The 27,500-nt window shown below is 32.8% G+C and overlaps 1 protein-coding gene across 12 annotated transcripts in view; it reads left to right on the forward strand.

Moving 5' to 3' along the window:
- The window catches only part of LOC140452463 (latrophilin Cirl-like), a 931,875-nt gene that overhangs the window by 640,324 nt on the left and 264,051 nt on the right, over positions 1 to 27,500 (forward strand). Inside the window, exon 1 of one of the 12 annotated variants that reach the window (XM_072546738.1) lies at positions 1,071 to 1,390. The exons of 10 other annotated variants lie outside the window; for them this stretch is intronic. The gene's annotated coding sequence lies outside the window, so the exon portion shown is untranslated. Of the gene's footprint in view, positions 1 to 1,070; positions 1,391 to 19,290; positions 19,469 to 27,500 lie in introns of those variants that run through there. One more of the 12 variants, XM_072546739.1, reaches the window with a different exon arrangement.

Raw genomic sequence — 27,500 nt, forward strand, 5'->3', positions numbered from 1 at the left:
GATATGCAGATGACACCATAGTACTTGTGGACAACTTAGAAGACCTACAAGTCCTTATGAACAAAATCACGTATAACAGTCAACAATATGGAGTCAATAGAAACTTAAAGAAGCAAAACTCATGATTAATAAGTAGCAAGACAAAGATAACAAAAGATCAACTCTACGTCAACCAAACTCCAGTAGAAAGAGTGACTCGGCACCATAATAAATGAAGAATGAACCAATAAGAGAGCGTATTGAAAAAGCTAGATCTACCTTCAATCGGATGGGGACCTTCTTACAAAGCCACAACCTCTCTCTTGGTACGTCTATTCTGTACTTTTTTATGGTGTTGAATCGTGGACCTTGAACGAAGATATGTGCAGAAGATTGGAAGTATTTGAGATGTGGCTATATCGGCGAATACTTAAAATCCCGTGTAATACCGAGTCACAAATGAGGAGGTCTTCAGAAGAATAAAGAAGAACCAAGAAGTACTGACCACCACCAAATCTCGAAATTTACAATACTTCGGATACATGATGCGAAATGAATTAAAATATGCCCTCCTACAAGCCATTCTGCCAGGAAAAATATTTGGAAGGCGTGGTCCAAGAAGAAGAAGAATATATATATATATATATATATATATATATATATATATATATATATATATATATATATATATATATATATATAATCGCTCCGTGCTTAGACCACGATAAAAAATGCTTTCGCTCCTCTGTCACTCTCGGAGTGCTACATCCCATTTTTGTACTTTTAATATTACCTTTCAAACATAATTTTATATCTACGAATTTAAATTTCCACTCTGTAAACAAAATTGTTGCGTTATCTGTATTATGATGTTTTCTTCATAATAAATTGTAGCCTCAGTATCAGCTGCACATTTGTAGACTAATCTAAATTCTGTTAACAATGAATGATAAATGTGTTAGTAGGTGACATGACGATTTTTTGTTAGGGAGGTATATTTCGTTTCAATAATGCGGTCGCAATCACCATCGAGAATGATCTCATGTCTGCTCTGATATTTGCCACATAATTTCGTGTTGTTTACGTTGAATACTCCGCTCTGTCTGTATGTTTTCGTTAATGTTTTATTTCGTCGTTTGCCGGCTACCAAACCAAACGTCAAACAGTTGTTCGCTTGCTTCGGGGTCGCCTACGTTTACTTTTTTATCTAGTACTATCTATCCTCTGTGGAGTATTTTGCTGTACTGTGTGCTCGGCGTTGTTGACAGCGTTTGTCAAACAAGACTATTACTATTGAATTCAAGATCGTCAGGTGCAAGTAAAGTGCAATTATACGTGAACGTGATTGATTTAACAAAATTTAAGTGTAGTTCAGCCAAAGTTTTATTTACTTGGGATTACACATTAGAAGGTATATGTTTGTTTGTTTATATTACATTATTCATTAACGGTAGTACCACGTGTTTATTTATTTTTAGTTCTATTGTTTTTAAATAAATAAAACAAGGGAAAACAAATTTTCACAAAATTTATTAATGAAATTAATTAATGATGAAAAAATACATTTACTAGCATCTTTAATGGTATACAAAGCTTAAAAATTATGTATAACGACTTCTTAATCTTAATTTATTTTGATACAAGATTTCGATATTGCTCATTCCCGTACCAATAGACTTCCATGGACAAGTCTTGCCTAAGCTATCACACTAGGTCTTCTTTGGACTTTCTTTTATGTTCTTTCCAGGAACTGGACTGCTACTGCAGTCATCCGTTTAAATATTCTTATTTCCGCGACATGCATTCGTTGTTCCTTTTTTTTTACTGCTCAATATTCAGTTCCGTAGATCAGAGCTGGCTTATTACAGTTTTATATATTGTGCCTTTCATTTTCCCTAGAATTTTTATGTAATACAACACGAACACACAACTCATCTCCTTGCATTTTATCTATCCCTATATAACTTTACTGGATGTATCCATATATTTCCCCATTACACTGTAATGGGTTATTAAATGTTAGGTATAATTTGTGTCGTTTGTCATGTTTTAGATATTTTAGATTCCAATTAACATTTATTTATTCTTCTTTCGATGCCATATTAGGCCCCCCTAACGTTGGCAATTACATTGGTGTCCTGTCCAATCGCAAATGTTCTTGAGCCATGAAATCTGCTTCCTGCCAATTCCTCTGCGGCCCTTGATTTTACTTTTCATGACAAGCTGAAAGATTCTGTACCGGTCTCACTGATTTATGAGATATTCATACACGAAGTACATTATTGCGTTGTTAAGTACATGGTCTATTCCATATTAGGTATGTTCTTCTTAGTACCTACTTCGATCACAAAACAATTCACAAGGAAGCAGGATCTTATGCTGATAGAGATCAAACACGCAAAACCTATAATGGACGTAAGATGTTATCAAGGGGAAGATGCTGATTCTGATCACATATTAATGATTTCAAAATTAAAACAGAGGTAGCCAAAAATCAGGGAACATGTGACAATAACCATAACGTCGCCAGACTTAAGGATAATAATATTGTTGAGAAATTCCAGGTATATGTGGCAACAAAATAACTTAAAATCGAAAATCAAGATGGTATCGAGAAGGAATGAAAATTAATTGAAAATGCAAAAGAATCAGCCTAAAAGCGATTAGACCGCGTAAAGAAGGGGGTGGAAAAAAGAATCGTTTAGAACAGCTGTAGGCAAAGCTTGGACAGAAAAAACAAAGCAAGACAAAAGTACCCGAAGAACCCAAATGAACAAAATCAAAGTGAATATGAACTTGAGAGGAGAAAGGCAGAGATGTGTAGCAGTAAAAAAAGGAGTATATGGGTCAAAACCTCCAAGAAATTAAAAAATACCATCTTTTTCTTCTTCTTCTTAGCCTTCTATCGTCCATTTTTGGACGTAGGCTATTCTTTTTATGTCATCTACCCATCTCACCTGTGGTCTTCCTCTTGGTTGCCTATCGTTGTAAGGTCTACAATGTTGTATTGTGGCGTTCCAACGTTGGTCTTTTTGTCTGTCAGTGTGACCTTCGAAGCTCCATTTGAGTTTGGTAATTTTTGTTGTGATATCTTCGACTTTTGTTTTTGATCTTACCCAGTTGTTCCTTCCACTTTGCTCCTCCAGTATTGAGGTATTTTGCGATTCCCAAGTATTCAACTGAGTTTTCCAAATCCTGCTCATGGCAGTCTTGCTCTTCTAGTCATTTCCGCACTTTGGTTCTCTTTCTTAAGTTTCAGAATTTGACTAGGTAGATACATTCCTGAACTTGTTCTATCTCACTGCCATTTATAGTTATACTACTGGGGTAGTCTATGTTTGTCATTGTTTTGTTTTTTTCATATTCACTTTTAGACCGACGTATTGGGAGCTGCCTTCGAGTTCTTCCATCACACTTTGTAGTTCCTCGTATGTGCTCGCTATAATCACGATGTCGTCAGCGAATGTGAGGTACCTAATTTAACTTGTTGCCATTAACGTTGATTCCATATGTTGACCAATTTGTAGTTTTGGAGACGTCTTCTAGGGTTAGGTTAAAAAGATTTGAAAATATTACGTCGTATTTTCTAATTCCTCTGTTAATGGGGATGGGATTTGTATTTTTGTCTATTTGTACTATCATAGTTGCGTTTATATATATATATATATATATATATATATATATATATATATATATATATATATAATGTTACGAGCAATGTCCGAAATTGTACAATCGTAGCATTGTACGGAAAATCTTGTCCACTTCTAGCATTGTACCCCTTTACTGTACAATCTCCGAAATAGACATTATCGTCGGACTTTGTATAAAAGAATGGCTGTACAATGTTCGAATTTCAATAAGTAGCCATGCGTCAAAGTTTGGGAGAATATAACAGATATCGATTCAGATCGATTTTTACTATTATTCACCATTTGTTATTGAAGACAACCAAACATCAATGAGGTTATAAATCCATAATTAATTAACGCTTCTGACTTCTGGATTGTAGGATTAAATTATTTTAAATTATCATACACATCTCTTGAAAATCTGAAATGTTTTACGAACATCTTCCCGGTATTATAGTGATTAAAATGTTTCATTAACATTATCACTCTATTGCAGAACAATTTCTTCTTATTATTTATATTTTAGTTTGACACAGCCTTTCATCACATTGTCCTTTCGAAAACGAACAACTCTATATACATATATACATATATATATATATATATATATATATATATATATATATATATATATATAAATAGAAAATATACAAATATCAAATAATTAACAAGAAATGTTCGATTTTTGATTGGTGTGTCGTTTGTCAATAATAATCGATTCGAATCGATGAGCGTTTCGGTAATCATTTTAAATTTTAATCACTTCGGACATTGTACAGTTTGGAGGTACAATGCTAGAAATAGAGAAAATTTTCGTACAATGCTAGGATTGTCCAATTTCGGGCTTTGCTCGTAACGTGTATCGTTGTTCAGTCATGATATATTAGATTCGAGATATAGGCAACTAATACATTATATATATATATATATATATATATATATATATATATATATATATATATATTGTAATAATGTATTAATAGTTGTCTATATCTCGAATCTAATCTATCATGACTAAACAACGATACAGGCCTATAATCATTCGGACTAGATAGAGACTAGATTTTGCTATTATGGAGACATCTATTAAATAGTTCTGTTAGATAGGGATCGTTAAACGAGCAGAAAACAAAGTATATGGAAATGGCACACATCGCAAACGGACATACGTTACTGTACAGACACAAACAATGAGGGGAGCAAATATTTGTTTTAAGAAAGTTTAGTAATAAACAAAGGAGATCACCTAGACATTGAAAATCAGATTGCGAGTGGAAAACTCCAAATTTTGGGGTATTTCTAAGTATTGTTTGACGTGATTTGTATTGATTTACTGTTTCTTTGTTTTTACCTTCCTATGAAGCTTAGACGCCAACAATTGTAATAGTATGAGCTCTATCGAATTTTAATGTCTGTCTTATCTAATAGTTATCTACTCCATTGTATATCATTATGTAATCGTCCAAAATTTTACTATAATATGTGTTAAATATTTTTATTTGTAGGTTTCCAATTACTTACTGTATATTTAAGATGATGAAACCCTATATACTTTTATCAGTTATTATTATACCTGCGTTCACGGTTTAATTTTCGAACAACTTGCTATTGTTCGAAAACCATCAACTCATCAACTTCTGGTTTCTGCACTTTTCAGTTTGCGACTAATATCATGTTCATTATTCAAGGAAGATCATAAACCGACTCATCGTTTTTGTGTGCTGTTTTATTCATTAATAGAGGTATTCTGTTCTCGATAAACATGTCTGTTTTTAAGTTGATAGTGGAAACCCTATTATTTTAAATAAAATACCTATTTGATTGCATGCTTATCTGTACAATCTTATAAAAAATCTTTAATTATTATTGGATTGGATATTCGCTTCAAATTTGTTTTGTGTAGGTGTTCGATGCCTTTAAGACGTTCTAGATGTACATATCTGCTATATTTGATTTAGAAATGCATACTAGCATAGCATAGTTTTTCTGGCAAAAAATACAACGGTCTTTATGTAGGACTGATTAAAGCAAAAAAAATTATAAATCTCGATACATTCTTATCTCAGTGCTGTACAAGAATTTATAAAAATAATATGACCACGCCGACAAACTTCGAATACAAGAACACAAAAATGCAAACGGGCAAGCCTTAGGGTTTAAGTCATAATTGCACGCCTCAGTGGTGAAAAACATGAGTTTACTTTACCAAAGAGAAATAAAAAAAATATTAATTACATACTTAACCCTAAAACAACGACGTGGGGTCCTTTTGGGACCGCAGGACTACATTTTTTAACCTCCAGTTAAATAATGGCCAATTTTATCCCTGAAATCTCCTATAGCTCAATTTTTATGGCTTTTACACAACTTCCAATACCTTTCACCAAGTTTCAATAATTAACATCAATGAAAATTGCATTTTGATCAGTGGGGTCCCTGGAGGACCTCACGTATTATTTTACGTTACATATTTGGATATATATTCGTTTTTAAATTTTGGCGTTAATTAAGGCATTTAAGTACTGTTATAAACTTACCGAACGATATAGTACATACGAGACTAGTTTTTGAGTGACCTTGACATTTTTCTTAGATGGTTCTATTATTAGTTGGCATTGCCGGCAGCTTGGCGTAGCACTCAGTCTGAAGTAATCAGAGATAGTCGATGGTTACGGAATACGATAGTAAATAATGAGGTAGGAAAAGAGAGATGGACGGAGAACTTATAGAGGAGTAAGATAGAAGAAGCAATAAATAAAATGTATACTTTCTGCAAAATTTGGACGTGTGTGGAGCTCTGACGCTTCTCTTTGTCTTGAGGTTCTTCGAGAAATATTGTTACTACCAAACCAGGGCCAACAGCATACGCTAGCAATGGCAATTAAATATTTGAGATTTTTAACATTTTCTTGACTCGTGACATGCATATCTGTCAACATACCAATCAAGAAGCAACTCACACATACCGAATTTACAGTGAAGAAAAGGCCGGAGAAACAGAACATATGGAAAGACATTGATATTACAGATCTCGATGCATTTATTGGAGTTTTGATTAGAGCAGAAAAGAGAACGTTGCAGAAATGTTTGGTACAGATGAATCAATTCGTCGTAACATATTCACCTCATCAATGCTTCGTGGCAGATTTACTCAGATAAGCAATTTTATCCGATTTGATGATAAATCGAAAAAAAAGGCATAAAATAGACAAGTTTGCTATTTTTAGAGACATATGGGACCTTTTTGTTACGAATTTTAAACAGACGTTCAATTTACACAGGCAAGCAACTAGGAGCGCAACCTCAAAAAAATCAAGGTTTCAGAGTAGTAACAGATTTGCGTCTTCTTTATATGGCACTCATCGAGGAGTTACGAGTTACTACAGGTAATTTCTTTACATCCCTAGCCTTAGCAGAATTTCTTCTGATCAAAAATCTAACGCTGCTTGGAACTGTTCTCAAAAATAAGCCCGACATTCCAATGAAACTAAACAGTTCTAGAAACCGAGCTGTTTTTTTCGTCTGAATTTGTCTTTTTGGAAAAAGTTGGCATTATATCTCATGTACCAAAGAAAAATAAACTGGTCCATATCCTGTCTACGCAATATCAGGATAAGTCTGTTTCTGATGAAGAAAATAGAAAACCAGAAATGATATTATCACACAATTCCACCAAAGGAGCAGTTGATAATGCCGATAAAATGATTCGGGAATACATGTGTGCTCGAGGTACTTCTCGCTGCCCTTATCGACTGTTTATGAAGTTTCTTGATATCACTGCCCTAAACAGTTTACTGTAGCTGTAGCTAATACTGTAGCTAAGAATCTAAGAATGTAGAAAAGAAGATGTAGCTCATCAAGGAAACAATTTCTTCAAACACTAAGACAAGCTAGCTGCAACGGAGACTGGCAGGTACAAAGAGAAATCCTAGCATTTACAGAGCAATAGTTGCATGCGAAATAAATACTCTAGTTGCAGAGCAAGAAAATCAAGCCAAGCCAATAAATCAAAAGAAACGAGGAAGGTACAATTTGTGTCCTCGTTCACTTGATAAGAAAGTCAACTCTAAGAGGGTTTTCAGACGAGGATACTGTATGCGAGATACTGTATGCGAGATACAGAATTTGTGATGGCTGCTGTATCGGATTCACGGGCATGCTCGTCAGTATGAAAATAGTAGCAGTGCAGTGCGGTTATATTTTTGGATTATGGATGTAGAAGAGTGTGTTATGCTGTGGTACATATTAAATAAAAAGAAAAAGAAACTGAAAAACTTTTGGGTTCATCCTATTGTAGAATTAAGAGAAACCAAGGGAACGTATAATTTGCTGTATCAAGATTTATTGCAAGATCCATCGAAGTTTTTTAATTATTATCGAATATCTGTGAAGTCGTTTGAAGAACTTCATAAAATTTTGGAAATTCAATTGAGTAAAAAAGACACAACTATGCGGAAAAGTATTTCATCAAAAGAACGGCTTTCTATAACTTTATGAAGTTAAAGTTAAAGTTTATGACTTAAATTTAAAATAAATCTGTGTACTTATCTCCAATTTGTAAATTGTTTACCTCGCCCTAAATAAAAAATGACCGTATTCCTTTCACAATAATGTAGTTTTATATTCGTTAAATAATCAAAATTCCAATTAGCAAACTTTTAAAACTAAACTGTATACGTATGAAACAAAATACCTATGTATTTATAATAAAAACATGTTTATTTCTTACCATATTCATTTTGCTGTACTGCAGTCATGGCCTCAAAATTGTCGCACATTTGCTTAGAAATTTCGACCCAGCACTGCTGCTTTTTATTTCTATTGCAGTAATCTGGCGATGCTGTATTTCATAGACAGGGATTTGATTGTACCAAACAAATAAACTTGTCATTATCAAATACAGCACGCTCCATTATTTAACTATATTCAGAAAACACCTTCTTTCTTTCGTTGCTCATTCACAATTATTCGACAGAAAATTGCGCGTCTATGGAATGTTGTGCAAAAGTATTCGTGTCTGAAAGCGTTCATTTAACGTAATGTTTCTTCTGTATCTGGCATACGCATTCAGTCGTCGGCGACAGGAAGGTCCGAGATACTGAATTCGGTATCTTGCATACTGTATCCCTCGCGTGTCCCGTGTGAAAAGCTCCATTTGAGTCTACGTAATATCTGCGTCTCGGATACGCGTATCTCGGATACAGTATCCTCGTCTGAAAGGGGGCTAAATGTGCTAACTGCAAAAAATTTATCTGCTGAAATCATAAAAGCAGTTTTAAACATATCAGTGTAATCCGCATTATACTGAAGATAATAATTAATTTTCCTATTTTAATCGTTTGAATTTATTTGCTTCACTTTTTTTATTTTAATAAAGTTTGATAAAGTTGAATAAACGACTGTGACGAAATTCATAGATAACCAGCAAATTTTTTGAGGATACTTTTATTAACAGCAGCAAAAACAACTTTTCATATTGTCTGACGGAACTTGTTTCCGATTTTCTTGTCTGACGGGTGAAATGCGGTTTTATGACTATCAAAAAATTTATTAATAACCGTCAGACATTGAAAAGGTATACGTAGAAAATCAGTATTTACTACGTGGTACAAGTTTCTGACATAATATATTGGGACATAACTAGAGTCTGACGAGAAAAAGTATTTTTTTTACAGCGTTAACCGACCTACAATCTCGTTTGTAATACTTATAATTATAATTTGCAGATATTGTTATTTTAACAATCAATATTCAACTTTTTAGAAATATTATATATAAAAATACTTTATAATAGAAAATAATTTAAATAAATATTAAATATTGTATTAACCAGATTAATAAAAGTATAAAAATATTTAAAAAAATGTCTAAAATCGAGAAAAAAATTACATTTATTATTTTCATGATATAAATAAAATGGACTGTATATTAGGATATGAGTAAATAAATATAAAATATTGCATCAAACAAATATTAATTAAATAATAAAAAATGTTATTAATGTTATTTAATTAAAAAATTAATTAAATTTACCAATTGTCTATTAATCATTTGCATCTATTTAAACGTATGCTTTCCGTAAATGAAATAATTTTACTGTTATTCGATTTGCAAAACAAAAAACTGCATTTTTTCGAATTTTTTTATTAAATCATGTATACGTCATTCTAATCACCACACTAAATTCTTTAGCTAAAAAAACGAGAATTTTCACTAAACGAGCAAATGAGTGTTATATATGAATAACCGCGAAGTTGAGGAAATTTAAAATTGAATCATCGAAAAAAGTAATAAATAAAAGTAATAACTAATATAAGTGTAGGTAAATATAAAAGTTATTTTAAAGATAGTTTTGCAAAAAAAATAATTAGTTTATAATTCTGTTTCAAGCGTCAGAATAAAAAAATCGTAAATACATCTCATGAAAAAATTAAAACATCAAATTCTATTTATTTTTCTAAAACTATGGTTAATAAATCAGCCGGTTATTAATAAATATGGACCATACAAGCAATTGGACCCAACGTGACCGGAAGTAAAATAATTCTAGTCGATATTTTGGACTCTTTGATTGGTATACTATTTTACTAACTTTTAGTCACTTTTTGTCCAACTTTTGATCATAACTTTTTAACCGGAAATGATATCAAAATGGAACTAAATATTCGAGCTCGACTTTTCAATATGCGTCCATTGATATATCTTGTTCTTCTTTTAGCATCATAACCATGAATGGGTCCTTTGGCTGTCTGGCTATGTCTTTCCATTCAGATCTCTCTTGGGCCCTTCTCCTCCATTGTCTTACATTCATGGTTTTCAGGTCGTCTTTCACGTCATCCAACCATCTCGTCCTGAACCTTCCTTTTTTCCGCCTTCCTACAGGCTTCCACTGTAACATCTTCTTTGTCGTTTTCGTGTATTCTTGTCGCTGAACATGTCCCAGCCATGACAGTTTTTGACTTTTCACAAATCTTACAATGTCATACTCTTCATTCAGTTCATTAACCTCATCGTTTCTCCTGAGTCTCCATGTGCCGTCTTCCTCTTGCACCGGGCCATATACTTTTCTCAATATCTTTCTCTCGAATGTCCTGAGTTGGGCTTCCTCTTTTTTCGTCATTACCTAGGTTTCACAACCATAGGTTACTACGGGTCTAATCAAAGTCCTGTAGATAGTCATTTTGGTTCTTTTTTCTAATAATTTCGATGTCATCAATCTTTTATTAGCATAGTATGTAGGATTTTTACTGGAAATACGTGCATTAATTTCGTTACTTACGGAATTCTTCTGATTGATTTCTGTGCTCAGATATGTCAAAGCATGCACACGTTTAATAGTATAGTTGTATATTGCTATATTATTTTCATTCTCAGGTGTTCTTTTGATGGTCATGTACTTAGTTTTTGTTTCGTTTATTTTAAGCCCTCTTTTTTGTGCTTCAGGATTAATTTCCTTAAACGTTTTCATTAGTCGTGTCTTGCTTCTACTAATAATGGCGACATCGTATGCTTATTTTGCTTATGCAGTAATTTGTACGGTTTTGGTGTTTATATGGCCTGTTACATTGGTTTTTCTGATGACCGCTTCAAGAACTAGGTTGAACAGCATGGTTGAAAATGCGTCTCCCTGTCGGCCTATACTCTCTCCAAATATACTCGTATATATCATAAACTTTTTTGTCGACACTCTAACTACTATTTCAACCAATCATAACGAAGCAGGTAATTTAATTCCAATTTTTATTTATAGTTTTTAATCAAATACATTTTATTTAGGTCATTTGCTCCTCTTATTCTTCTTAATAGGCAAAATGACCAGTTCTTCGCGCTATTGGTGATTTGTCTCAAGATATTCTTACTAGTTTTATTGCACTGCATTTTATTTTCTCTTCTTTCCCTATTATATAAAGGTTTGCCGGTTATTCTTCGCAGTATTTTAATTTTTTTTTTATTTTATTGACCTGTCATTTACTTTTTCTTCTTAGGCTTTTTCCCATTAGAAGTTCGCCGTTGTATACATATTGTAGTGCATTGACAAAAATTTACCTTTTCCCTTATGGCTCCATTGTCATGCATTGCATATACTCTGACAATTATTGTGGGTTGTCCAAATATGCTCATCCTTATTATCAATATTAGTTCATTTATTTGCTGGTAATCCTGTATGTGTTTTCTCCATTTATTTTTTATTAATATTGATGCTCCCTTTAATGCTCTTTCATATTTTAACCCCATTCCAAATGTGTGTATATTTCCCTGTAATTTCCTCTCCTTAACCCTTTTTCTGTTTCACTTAAGACTATTATTTTTCTGCCTATTTCGATTTCTGGGAGTATTTAATTTTGTTTCGTTGCGATTCCTTGTATATTCCACGTTCCTATTCTTATAGTCCTTTTTCATTTTCATTTACTTATTGTCATTGTCATTTACTTATTTACATTAATTTCTTATTGTTCTCCATATTTGCTTCTGCGCACCGTATGAGTCTCTCCTTAGCTTAGCTGTCTTACGTTTCCCAATGCTTTCACTTAAGTAATATCGTTTATTCATATATTTGTTTTGTTTTATTAATTTTTGATGTCATTAATTTTCTTCTTCCAAAACATTGTTTCCCTTTCACATTCAAATTATTATGACTCTATATAATTTGTTCAGGTCTTCATATAATATATGCTCTGTTTGTTATTATCTTTCCTTACTGTTTTCTAATTTTTTTTTACTTAATTAAATCCATATCGTTCCAAGTCTACCCATTTCCTTACTAATATTGTTTCTTTATGCTTTTATTTTTTATTGTTTTTTTATTTACATTCGCCGATGAAGGGCTATGGGTTTCTTGAGTCGCTATTTCTTTGTTGCTCCTAGTGTTGATATATTATTATATAGAGAGCTCGCCAACCGAGATCTGTTTGTGATGGATGTCTCGAAAGCATGCGAATAATAATCCAGTAGATCCATTTAAAAAAATAAGAAAGTAAATATTTGGTTTGTTAATATCTTTTGCGTAATACGTGAAAACCTGAAATCCGTAGTCACAGTATCTGATATACTAATATCCTTACACTGACTCACGAAAAAGAGAGCTGATATGAAATCATCCGTCCTTGACATTCAATGAATAGATTACAGTTCACTGGAATTTCAATATTAATCAGAATATTTCTATTTTTATATAAAGTTATAAAAATAATTATACAAATTAGTATTTTGCTAGGAAAACAACCATAAGAGGTTTTGATTCAAAATATTTTCGGATCGTAATGATAAACAACATCAAGTGGTAAACAAATTAAAATTATTTATAGAATAATTTTGATACAGGGACATGAACCGTCGAAAGGTTTAGAGATGTAAAGGGTTAAATATTTGAAATTAAAATTAAAAGTAGGTAGTAGTATTCATGTAGGTAATCAAATAAACTGTCCTCAAATAAAGTCTTCCTTGGAACATCAAAAATACAAGCAGAGTGTAAATTGTCAGTATCCATTCGTTGTTTCACTGACCTATCATTCTCTGTTTGAAGGGGGAAAGATACACAACACCATTCAAGAAATGAAAAGACTAAATATCGACGTGATGGGAATCAGCGAGATGAGATGGCCAGGCTCGGGACAGTGCTGTGTGGATGAGCATATGGTATATTATGCGGGAAACGACAAACCACATCACTGGAATGGCGTAGCATTGATTCTGAGCAAAAAGGTCGCTGGGGCTGTGATCAGCGTGATACCTCTCTCTGACAGGGTCATTCTGATGAAGCTGCAAGGCAGACCCGTTAATACGAACATCATTCAAATTTACGCTCCAATCAGAAAAACCAGAAGAGGATATCGAGGAGTTCTACGCAATTGTACAAAAAGCACTAAAATACACCAAGAAGAACGAGCTAACCATCATCATGGGTGATTTCAATGCCAAAGTTGGCAAAAGCAGTGTAGAAGACATCGTCGGACAACACGGCTTAGGCGAGAAAAACGAAAGAGGAGACCGACTCATACAATTTTGCCGTGAAGAAGATTTTACCATTGCTAACACGTGGTTTAAACTTCCCCCGAGACGACTTTGTACGTGGAAGTCACCTGCAGATACAGCCAGCAATATCATCAGAAACCAGATAGACTTTATTCTCATTAACAAAAGATTCAAGAACAGCTTGACTTCGGCGAAGACCTACCCAGGAGCAGACGTCTCATCGGACCACAACCCATTAGTGGGCCAGATAGAACTCAAACTAAAGAAACTCATCAAAAATAAACCTAAACAGAACCTGGATTATGACACTCTAAAAGACCCCGTAGTTCGTCAAAACGTGAGAGATACAATGAGACAAAAACTAGAAACGGCTCAACAACAAGAACAGAGTGTAGAACAAAAATGGAGTTATATCAAAGACGTCATGCTGAATGCGGGAAAAGAACATATGGGAAAGAAAAAAAGAGTAAAAAATAAAGAATGGATGACTGATGACATTCTACAGATGATGGAACAAAGAAGATTAATGAAAAACAGGGACGCGAAGAAATACCAAGAAACCAACCAGACAATTAAAAAAGAAATACGAAGAGCCAAGGAGACATGGATGCAAGAAAAATGTAAAATAATCGAGGAGCTCCAAGAGAAACACGATCATATAAATATCCACCGAAGGATTCGTGAAGCCACTGGTCAATACAAGAAGAAAAACACACACCTCCTCATAAATAAAGACGGTAATCTGGCGACGACAGTGAATGAGAAGTTGGTTACCTGGAAAATATATATCGAAGAACTTTTCTGGGACGACCGCGGCAACCTTCCGGAAATAAATTGCATGACAGGGCCGTCAATTCTAGAAAGCGAGGTAAAGGCTGCTTTACAACAGTCTAAGAATGGTAAGGCTACAGGTCCGGACGAAATACCCGTTGAACTTATTAAGGTGATGAGTGAAGTGAGCACGAAGGAGTTAACTGAACTGTTCAACGTCATATACGATTCAGGTAATATCCCAGAGGAATGGCTATTGTCAACATTTGTAACGCTACCAAAAAAACGATCTGCGAAAACGTGCGAAGATTTCCGAACTATCAGTCTTATGAGTCATGCACTTAAAATTTTTCTTAAAATCATACATGCCAGAATTTACAAGAAATGCGAAGAAAATGTCGGTGAAATGCAATTCGGATTCCGCAATTCTATGGGTACACGTGAAGCACTTTTCGCCTTACAAGTCCTACTTCAGAGATGCCGCGATGTCAGTTGTGATGTCTATATTTGTTTTATTGACTACGCCAAGGCATTTGACCGTTGTCAGCACCAGAAGATGGTCACCGCACTACAAAGAGTTGGATTGGATGAGAAGGACATTCGGATCATCATGAATTTATACTGGAACCAGCGTGCTCAAGTCAAGGTCGAAGACCAGCTGACCGACCAAGTGAAGATCATGCGAGGAGTAAGACAAGGATGTGTGCTATCGCCGACTCTTTTCAATATATACTCTGAGGAGATTTTTAATGAAGCCCTCACAAACCTAGACATGGGAATCCGAGTGAACGGTGAATACATCAATAATATCCGCTACGCCGATGACACTGTGTTACTAGCAACCAGCCTAAACGATCTGCAGGCCTTACTAGACCGAGTGCGAACTGTGAGCGTAACATACGGACTGAACCTTAATATTAAGAAAACTAAATTCATGGTTGTCAGCCGTACAAATTTAGATCCCGGGGCACTAATGGCGGGTAGCGAAGAGATCCAGAGAGTCGACAGATTCACTTACCTCGGAACTACCCTCAACGTACAATGGGACTACGCTCAAGAGATTAGATCCAGAATTGAAATGGCACGGTCTACATTTATTAAGTTGAGATCCTTGCTGTGCTGCAGTGATCTTAGTTTGGGAACCAAGATGCGAATAGTGAGGTGCTACGTTCTTCCAGTGTTACTGTATGGAGTTGAAGCCTGGACACTGACGCAAGCCACTGAAAAACGAATCGAAGCCTTCGAGATGTGGATATACAGAAGGATACTAAAAATATCTTATGTGGACCATGTCACCAACGTTGAGGTCCTACAGCGCATGACAAAAGAAAAAGAAGTGCTTAATTTAATTAAACAACGCAAGCTTGAGTACCTCGGCCACGTGATGCGGAACGAAGAAAAATATCGAATTCTTCAACTTGTTATGCAGGGTAAAGTATTTGGCAGAAGAGGACCGGGACGCCGTCGTATCTCGTGGTTGAAAAATCTCCGACAATGGTTTGGGATGACCTCAGCGGAGCTGTTTCGCAGAGCAGTCAACAAAACCATGATAGCCTTGATGATCGCCAACATCCGGACCGGATAAGGCACTGAAGAAGAAGAAGATCATTCTCTGAAAATAATACAATAAAAATACTTTTTTTTTTCCAATGTTCTCTGTTGAAAACTGTTGAAAACACGTCACATCTGAGTAGGTATTCAAGTTCGTTAATGATATATCTAGTTTACGATAGCGTAATACCTTTTACATTTTGGAGAAATTACAAACAATCAAAAGCATTAAACTAAAATGCAGGAAGGATCCAAATCCTGACGAACTAGGCAAGTCAAGGATAGACCAGATAACGGATATATTAAAGATACGTACTTGGAGTTGTAGATGATTGTTTTTTGGAAACCTCTTTTATGAGCCAATTGACTTGTACATCTTCCATTTCCTAATAATATCTAATACAGAATTCTGGAACCCTGTACTAGCTTGTACAGATCCAATGGATGGGAACCTTATGTTTTGGAGTCGCTTGGTAGTCTTCAAAAAGTGTTTGCCGCCTACGACCTAACGTCTTGCAGTCGTGCAAAATATGATTGACTATTTTAGGTTCTCTGCTACATTGTAGGGTTGTACATAATATATATTTTATTATTACCTAACTTTTTTACAACTTCAGAAATTATTTAAGACAACTCTTACAGCATTATAAGATATTGTGAAAAGTAAATTTGATACTTTCCTGGTGTCCATAATATTCTTTAGTAAGTTCCTTATTTTAGTACTCTCTTTCTCGTTCATTTTTCCTTGTTTCTATCTATTTTTGGCATTCATTTCTAGTTAACTGTATTTTACAGGCATTCAAACTGGCCGAATCGTTTCTGTCAATTGGTCATTCTCCGGCATAGCCTGCTAGCCAAGCTGCATTATGTCTCACACATTTTGTGTTGTAAGCACACTTCTAATTCACACATCTTGCTACATTTTCTTCAATTGTGTTACATTGGTGTTCAATGTCCACTTCTGTTTTTGTTACATTGGCGTAAATAGCCTACTTCTATATTTTTTGTTACACTTTCTCATAGTTTAAGAAGCACAAGTTTATATGTCTGCATCTCTTCATCATTTTTCTTATTGAAAAAAGTGCTTCTCACGTTCCAAAATTATTCTTGAACCCTTGGAATGTTATTTCCTCCTAGCGCTTTCTTATTTTTAGGTTGCTTAACTGCCATTATTATCTCCTTGTTACTTATCAGTGTCCCTGTAGGTGACTCCACTCTCACGTATTTCCTCATTCATGTCTTTACATCTTTCCTGTATTATATATTCTTTCCACCTGTTTTTTTTTACTATTTTTATCTATATTTTAAGTTTGTCAATTTCATTAAACTTTGTTTATTTTTTGAATGCTATTTTGTCAACAGGAGTTTTACTTTTTAAAAAAGTTGTGATGTAATTTCTTAATTCGTTTGTTTTGTATATAATAAATAAGAATGGCAGCATAAATAGCACGTGCACTATATTTCTCGTAATAGGAAAAGTTTCGCCTGCAGTTTAGGAACTTTTTGACTTTTTTCGGTTTAATGAAGTATATTATCGTATAGTTTCAGTTCAGAGCATCTAGCGGCGGAATTTATTATCTCTTGCTAGAATTTTAAATTTTCCTGCATTTTTCATTAGACGATAAGGTTCAACGTTTTTTCTATTCTCCGATAGATACGGTTTTTTTATTGTGTTTATCTAAATTATCAAATTTATCTTATTTTATGTGGATCCCTAGAAGGCAATGTACTTAAAATTCAATTTGGTTTTGTTATTCATTTTTTCAAGTGCCTACTTGTTAGATAAAACAAAATTCATAAATAATAAAACCAAAAACAAGTGGTCTTAAAGCATTAATCTGTGGATGTCTTCTTCTTTTATTACATATTACATTGCATAAGAAGTAGTTATTGGTTTCTCAAATTCCTCATAGTCGAATAATTTGTGGCAAATCCAATACTTATAATAATAATATTGTTTGCAAGTAGTTTTTTAGTTGTAGTTTTTGGCTTTTGGTTAATTCTTAAATGGGTGTTCTGGAGTGTTTTTAGGTTATTCGCGTGTATACTACCTGACATTGAAAATTCATCAACCAGTAAATATGAATATATCTTAATATTTGTTTGGTAATGAACTAGGTTTATAAAGTGTTTGAGTTTGTACAATGATTAAAATTTCGTAAAGGAATTGAGCAGTTGTTGTTTGTTATCTATTAAAAAAAATCATTGTTTATTATTGCTATTGTTTGAATGTGACGATTACCGCATGATAAGTATGATGTCTTAGCGTTTTGTGCATTAAAATCTGATTGAATTAAGTAAAATAAACATATTTATTGATAATTTGTACTTTAATACAAATTTTCGTCCATTTGAAACCACCGCTTATGGCGTTAATAACGTTAAAAAATAATTTTTTACGATGTAAAGTGCTTCACTTATGAATTAAAATTAAAATGATACTTATGGCTTCTGATGTTGTTTTCAAGTAGCTGTACAGGATTGCAGAATGAGTGGTTAGTTGCTGATGTAACTGAATCTTAGATACTTTCATGTTTATATCTTCAGGTGGCCATTGGTTTCTAAATAGCAGCTGCAGTTATTATAGCATAGTCGACCATGTGCTGTGCAATTCTTCACATAAAAAGGTGGAAAAAAATTAGGTCAAAAAAACCCAGAGAAGTTTTAATATATAAAATGAATTTTTAACTGGAGATTCAGCGTAAATAAGCAAAAAATAATATAAAAAAAATGAAATCCATCCCTACAGACCCTACAGGGTCTGAATAAAGGAATTATAATATTTAGTGAAAATGAAAATTGGAATTTAGATAACAGAATGATTTAGTAAATAGAAAGTTGGTTGAAGGCTTGAATTAAAATTTGGGCGCCAACTATTTTTAAAATAAAAATAGTAAAAGGAAAGATAAAGTTAATAGATGAGTAAAATCAAAAGAAATTGAAATAAAATAATTATTTAAAGAAGAATAACGAACATATGACGTTTATAACGTTACAAAACGATTTTATAATTTTTTTATATGAAGAATATAATATATAATGAATTTTATATATAATGAATTTGATATGATGAATTATCCATAATAGATTGTTACAGCACTGGTATTCTCGTTCCAATAATCCATCTTTTAAACGACTCTTTATTTGTAGAATTATAATAGTTAGTACTCTTCGTTGGAGAACGGTGAAATCTACTATAGCAATAATTTTGCTATAGTAGATTTGCGTTCATTCCAAATCGTATCTATTTATTCTAAGTATTTATAATAGGTTATTGAGATAGTATTGTTAAATAAAAATAGCGTTTCACGTTCAATTTTTATCAGTTCTTATCAAAATTACCTATTATTTCAGTTCAGCGATTTGATGTCTAATAGTTACCGTGAATCAATTGCTCACCATGATAAGTTCATATTTAGAATAGTTTTCATGTTTGTATAGTATAGAAATAGTATGTGTTAAATTTCAATTATTTCTTGGTGTGTTTTCTTTTCTTTCAAGTTAAACGTGTTATTTGTGGAGTGTCAAAAAACGAATAGTTTAACAAATTAACTTAATTACCGGTAAGTTGCAAAAGTATTAAATTCGAGCCATTTAATTATATTTATACGAGTATTACTCAATATTTTCTATTTATTTGTTTATGTATCCACATACTATTGTCTTATTCTTTTCATTTTTGGGTATGGTCCCGAGTGTTTTTGTAACTATCCAGGCAGAATCTGTTTTGAATTAGACATTTTCCATGGGAGTCTATTTTTTGCTGGAATCACTTCTTCAATATGTACCTTGTATCAATAGTAACGATATGCGCTAGTCGTAAACTTTGTGCTTAATTTTTTATTTAACAAAGTCTGAAAAATATCGAAAATTTTTGCTGGTTGCTCCATATTTTCGCCTATAAGTCGAGAAATATTGCTAAAAAATATACAAGGTAAAAGTTTCGCTTTTCCATTTATTATAATATTTGACTTGCTAGAAATTGAAAATTTAATGTTTATTGTTTGATGATGATGATGATAGTGTGTTTGGCATGGAAACCAGTCCTTTTGCCACAGATTTTTAAATGATTTATGTTATGTTTATCAATTAAAAACTTGATTGTACTAAATTTATATTATATATCCGGATGCATATAAGTGAATGTTTATTGTTTAAAAAATAAGAATAATTGGGAAAAAACGTGCAAACAATGGAGTTTTTCCTTTCAATTTTTTCGACCTCTTAAACATAACATATTCCGCCTAGAAAAACTTTATAATACGGCTGAAAAATACGTGCTAAATTTCGTTAGAATCGGATTAATAGTTTTGATCGTAAAAGCAAAAATTTTCGATTTTTTCAAATTTTGTAATAAAAAATCAAGCACAAAGTTTGCGACTGGCGCATATCCTGATATTCTGATCCAGCAAGAAAATGGACTTGTATGCAAAATGTCCATTATAGTCTTTTTTCCGACAGATTCCGCCTGGACCAAGTAGTAAATGTGTTAAGGCCGAGTTTAATTCAAGTTGATGGTGTTTACCGTAGTATCCGTACTTCTTTTCACGTAGTTATCAAACGATCCTCATATTGTGAAGCATTTATTTTCCGCATATCAACAGGTAGTCGATTTAATACTTCCTATTTTTCTAAAAATAATTACAAGGCTTCATTAAAAATCTAATTTCGTCTGAGAATTATCGTAGCAACATTTCGTAGATACGGTTATGAACAAGGGGATACACGCTAAAATAAAAATGTCTGGCCAACTAATTCTTTTAAATTCTTTCTCGGAAAATAAATGTGAATCTTGAGTAACGCCTCTAATTCAACTTTCACGGGCCATTTCCCTTGCATCTCATTAAAAAAAAGTAAAAAAACGGAGTAAAAAGTGATAATTGGCTATGCTTAGTAATTTACGGTTTTAAATTAGTGCAAATACCAACTTTAATGTACGTTTTTCAGTTGTGTGTATTTGTGTGTATGTATGTAGGCAAAAATGGTATTAAGAATATTATAGTATTTGTGCTATATTGAAACAAAAATATAAACATTAATATTATCAATTTCGTTGTAAATCTGTGACTTGTTAAATCAAACATGCAGTTTGATTCTTATCTTGCAGCCTAGGAATTTGAAGTTCTCCAAGAGTTGCTGGACAATTTCAGCGTAATATTCGTTCGTATATTTCCAATAGAGTCTCTAGCAATGTTTTTGAAAGCCAACCAAATACTCTTTTCAATTTTTGGAATTTTTCGGTAAAATATTCATCTTTAAGAAACTGCCGAATTTTGTGGACCATGAAAAATATCTTCTCATTCCTTTATTATACCTAATTGTCTATTTGTCAACAAGTGGTTGATGTTTAATGTTTGGATCACCAGATTTCAGGTAAAATCTTGGCAGCCAATTCGACTGTGGCTATGGCGCCATCTAAGAAATCTTCGAATTTCGACTATTCTAATAAACCACGTACGTTATGGCAATACAAAAATCCACAATAATTTCAAAAATATTGTAGATATAGAGTATCGTATTCACTGTCCTCAGTGTTATTAGAGTGGAACGTTGGCGATATGGCAAAATATGTATTTGCTTTGATCCTAGCCTATGTTACACTCGAAAATCAGGAATTATAACCAGAAATAATTCGATCGAAGTGCATTAAAGCCTAAACAAGTTGAAAGGATAGCTATAACAAAAGGGACAGATTATTTAATTATTTACAAAGTAAAAGAAGGTAACGAACACAAAGCCGAGGTAAGGCAACCTCATAACAATTTAATTCAACGACGTAAAGGTTTGGTACGAAATATTAAAGATTTCTCGAGATACCAGATTGTGCGAAATATTTTAGGTTTCAAAGAGTTTCACAAACAAGAGAGAATAACTAGATATAAAAAAAAATTAGAGCAAAAATCTGCAAAGAAGAACCTAAAACCACAAACTGGAAAAATAAAGCAGAAAATAGGAAAAAGTGGAAAAGATGGGCCAACTAGGCCTTAATATAAAAATTCTATATCCATTTATTAATTCATGAGATCGATGTCCAAATTGAAATATGTTTGAACTTCATGCAAAGCATCGATTAAAACCGACATATACAAAATAAATTAGTAAAAGCATTTACCAAAACAATAATCCGTGTTTTCCTCTTGAACGGTCAAATATCAGTTGCAATAAACTCAAAGGGGATAAAGTGTATTGAATATTGAAATAAATGTTGTTTCGATTGGGGTGTTGCTGCTTTTACATCATCAAGTCCCTTACGCTTGTTTTTAATTGCTCGTTCACTAGGGCATCAACGTATGTGGGAGAAATTAAATGATCTAGATTCAGAATTTCTAATTATGTTGTATGATATCGAGAGCCTAAACAAATATTGGACGCTGCTAGGATCTTCTGTATGTGTGTATTACGGTTATTAAAGTAAGTGATTAAATTCTCTAGGTGAGTTAAGTATATAAAATATGCATCTGGAGCATGATATTTGACGAAGTAATGTACAAAGTTGTTAATTTATGGAAATTTTCCTACCGTCCATGATTACAAATCTGAATTTTGATATGAGCAATACAAAAAATGTGATGTGACAAAAACGACAAATATTACTCGAACATTAGCACACACAGTTCAAATCATTATTTATTAAAAACCACGTTCTTCTTAAAAATTCTACTGTTTGGCATTCAAAAAATACTCGACTTTAGCTTTTTTATGAGATTTTCTGCCGACGTTTAAAACATCCAATTTTGTCTTCTGTGATTCTTCCATTCTGTGTATAATTTATGCGAAAATGCCTTATTTATTATTGATGTGGTTTAAGATAAAAATTTTAAAAGTATTTTTCGTGAAAACAATGCTTTAAAGTTTTTGTGTGAGAATTTATATTTTTAATAAAATGGTTAGCATCCCCTGCAGCCCTAAGTACGAACAGCTTTATTTATATATCTTTCAAATTCACTAAAAACAACTGAAACAGAGTAATAGATCTTGCATTTTCAAAGAAGGTGGTCGCTGGCAGTACATATTTCACTCACAATAATATTCAGAGGCTTACATATATTCAATCTTGATAGAAACAATTAGATACTTTAATAATCTTATGTTTGCTGACCCAACATAGATTCTTAATGGATGCAAGAATAGGAACAAGAACTTTATATAAGAAAAAGGAAAGAGGTAACGGAAGACCTGGCTACCGAAGTTTTAAAATAACCCACACATAATTTCGTTTTAGGATCAGGCATATTTTTAAGGTGAATTCTAATCTTCTTTAGTTTAACAAGCATGGCAGAATTGGATAGAAAGATAAATTGAAGCAACTAAATGAGTTAACCAAATTTGTAAGTTGGCAATCATATTGGCAATAGGTCTTCTCCCTTGAATCTTTCTCTCTATTATGAGTGTCAAAATTTCATATTTTTCTCAATTCATCACGTATCCTAGGTGTTCCAGTTTTCTTGTTTGTGTGATGGTGATTATTTCTGTTTCTTTATCAACCCTAACTTTACCAACTCCCAATTCTATCCCATTCCCAGTTATCCCTGAATGACCTCTAACCCAGACTAATGTAACTCGTACACCATACTCCTGCAGTTTATATATACTATGTTTTATAGATAAAAGAATATTGTTATAATGATTAAAAGGAGGGGTTTTAATGGCGTGCAAAACTGAGAGAGAGTCTGTTACAATTACCACAGATAAAGGTAAATTCATCTCGCACCAATCTAAAGCTTTCCTAATAGCTATAGCTTCTGCACTAAAAATCGATTAATAATGTGTGACTTGATATTGCTCAACATGGTTTATATTAGAAACTAAAAATGCACAGCCTGTTTTAAATCTTTGTTTGGAATTATAATGGTTGGTTTAAATATTAAGGCTACAAAATTAATTTCGTAAACAGGATATTATTTTTTTTTAATATGTATTAGTTCTTTATGTCTCTCAGTGTCAATAAAAGCATCAGTAAGCAGGGGAGACGTTTTAATTCTCCAATATTTGTTTGTAAGATTCTGGACCGCTATATTTGATATTTTTTTGACTATAAATGTACTAAACGTCCTATACTTTATTAGCTGTTTATTAGCTAAATACTCTCTTCGAAGGCACAAAGGCGATTCTTTTGCTTCAGCGAGAACTGCACAATTAGGTGACGACATCATAATTCCTAGACTTATATTTAATTGCCTTATACTGAATTCTGTCTAAGATTAATAAGTTTAATTTGCTAGTTGAGACATAAATAGTACATCCATAATCCATTATTGACCGGATGTATGACTTATATAAAGTAAGGGATATTTTAATATCTGTACCCCATTTATATTTAGAAACTACACGCAGAATGTTGAGCCTTTTCTCACATTTTTGCTTTACGTGTTTTATGTGGCTGGTCCATAGGAGTTTATTATCAATATAGATGCCAAGATATTTATATTCTTTCACTGTGGGTATAGTAAAATCACCTATGGTATACAAATCACTTGTTTTAAGTCTGTGCCTAGTAAGACACATAACCGCTGTCTTTTGCTGTGAAAAACTAAAACCCATAGTATGTAACCAATCACGCAGGCAGCAAAAAATATACTCTAAATCTGTATTACATCGTTCAAATGAACTATGGATAGTATAGAAACAAATATCATCCGCGTACTGAATAACTTTTATAGTGTCACCCGTCAAACTATGCTACTATGCTGTGTATACATTAAATAAAAGTGGACTCAATATTGATCCCGTGTGGCAAACCGTTATATACTGTTCTTGATCCGTGAAGTACGAGTACATTTTTGTGGTCACGAATATAAATTTTTCTGTTTAGAAACAAATTTATTAAGTTATTTGATACCTGTTTGCTGATACCCGTTTTACACAATTTTGTTTTTAAAATACTTATATCAACCATATCATATGCACCTTTTAGGTCAACAAATGTGCATAATATGTATTTATTATCAGATAAGCATATTTGTGCATCTGTAACCATATGGGTCAATGCATCTACGGCCTCTCCGAAATCCATACTATGTAGTGGGTAGGAGAGAATTGCTTTCAATAAAATATTCTAGGCGAAACTTAATCATGCTTTCAAAAGTCTTGGTCAGACAAGACATTAACGATATAGGTCGATATGATGATGGTAAATTTGGATCTTTAGATGTTTTTTTTTATTAAACATGTAACAATATTTTTTAAATTCTCAGCATAATCTTGTTTTACCCACCAAAAATTTTTAAAATTATTTGTTTAGCTGAAACTGGAAGATTGTCTAAAATTTTATATGTGAAACCATCCAAACCGGGAGCCGTACTTCTGGTTTGTTTTAATGCCAAAATTAACTCTGAATAGGTAAAAGCTTTAGACATAGTATCTGAAATAGAATAAAAATGAAAATTTTTTTGATTGTCTACATTGACATTAGAGACCGAAGGCGGAGCCAGCTGATTCAGAACATCCTCAATTAAATCTTCGTGCAATGGAGGTTTCTTTTGTTAATGATATTTCTTTCTTATAGGTTTTACACAATTCCAAATGTTTGAAAGGGGTGTAGATCTATTGAGTTGATTAAGAAAGGTTATCCAACTATTTTTTTGTTTTAACTTGAAAATGAGTTCAGCCTTTGCTGCAATATTTTTATAATTCAGATAATTTGTAATATTTCCTTGTCTTCTGAACAATTTAAGTGAGTGGGAGCAACTTTCAGCTATATCAGAACATTCTTCGTCCCACCAATAGGGCCTTGGGACAGAAGGAATGAAAGGTTTTTTAAGGGGCATGGATGCAGATGCTACTGAAGATATAACTTCAAATAATTTTTTTGTTATTCGACAGTTATCTGAATCATTTAGAGATAAATTTGTACTGATTTCATTTTCAATAAATGCTCGAAAGGCTGACCAATCGGCACGATCGTCATTCCACTTGGTTGCCGGATTGATTTCGAAAATATGGGAGCAAGTTGGAGCTGAATTTGAATAGGGTATTGATCAGAACCTAAAGTGTCTTGATATACGGACCAGTTTACCAAATCTGCCAAGAAAAGGGAGATAAGAGTTAAATCAACTGCAGAGTGATTACCATTGTGATTAACTCTAGTGGGCGATCCATCATTTAAAGTAATTAGTTCCAAAAAATCTAAAGCTTCTGTTAAAACCTTTCCTTTGCGATCTTCCGGAATAGGACCCCACCTGTAAAGGTGTACATTAAAATCGCCGCAAAAAATTGTACGAGAGATATCAAACTGTACCAATAAATTTAAGCAATCTTTTTTTGTGGCTGCTATGTCTGAAGATTTGTATACTGAAACGAAAGAATTATTTATATCTGGAATAAATACTGCACATACTTCAATGCCCCTTGAAAAATTTTGGATTATTACACTTTCTTAATAGTTAATTATTGTTTGTAAAATAAATATACCAACTCCGCCATATCCGTCATCACGGCATCTTTTAATGAAATTATATCCCTTTATATTAAAATTACTATTAGACTTAAGCCAAGTTTCAGAAAGTATGATAATATCAACATGGTTTTTATTAAAGTAATTTAACAAATTATTTTCATTAGATGTTATTGATCTACTACTCCACTGCAAAATTACTAATTGGTTTTTAATTGTTTGTTTATTAGCCATTTTTAAAGTTTAATCAGTAAAATAGTTTTTCACTTGAATCTGATTCACTATATATGTTTCCATGGCATCATTTGGATCACTTGGAACAAAGGCACTTTCTACAAAGTCCCTGATATTAGATTCCATGAGAGTATTTGGTGCTAATTGAAAATTCTTTTGAAATTTATTTATGAAGGAGGTAATTAACATTGTAGTTTTCTCTTTATAGTCTATACATTCTTCTCTGTAGGGGTTAGGTATAATGGGTTTAGGTTTTTGACTAGGTTTATAAGATTTTTTTACAGGCATCATATCAGGTGTAGGAGAGGTTGGGTGTGTTCGTTTAATTGTTTTAATAATATTGGCTTTAGAAGCTGGTTTTGGTTTTTTAAAAGTAATATTAGGCGATGGACTGTCGCCAGAAGTATTCTGTAAAGTTGGAAAATTGTTATCGGTGTTTAAAATACAGAATCGGTTATTCGTAGCCACTTTCGCATATGATGGATTATTATATATATTTTTGGCTTCTTTAAAAGAAATGTTTTCAACTGACATAATTTGTTTTATCCTCTTTTGCTTTGCATATACAGGACAAATACGTGAAATTGAAGGGTGGTCGTTATTATTACAATAAATATAAAAATTATTTTCTTTACAATCGAATTTACAAGTTTACTATAACTTCTTTATATTCTTTACAATATTTACAAGTTTTACTATAACTGCTATCCTAAACTTCATCATGGAACTGACATCGCTACAAGGTAATTCAATGACCATATTTTTGGTAGTAAATGTAAGGTTAAAGTAAGTACTAAGTAAGTACTTGCATTTTAGAAGATCAGTTGACTTAAATATTTGGTTTACTTTTTGCCAGCCTACTTTTTTCGTGTCATAGCCCTTTTCTTCCAATAAAACTTTTAAATTTATGAATCCCTTCAATCTCGTAAATTGTTAGCTCATTCCATGTGTATTTTATGTTTAAGTTT

Source organism: Diabrotica undecimpunctata, chromosome 10, assembly GCF_040954645.1.
Source record: "Diabrotica undecimpunctata isolate CICGRU chromosome 10, icDiaUnde3, whole genome shotgun sequence".
NCBI lineage: Eukaryota > Metazoa > Arthropoda > Insecta > Coleoptera > Chrysomelidae > Diabrotica > Diabrotica undecimpunctata.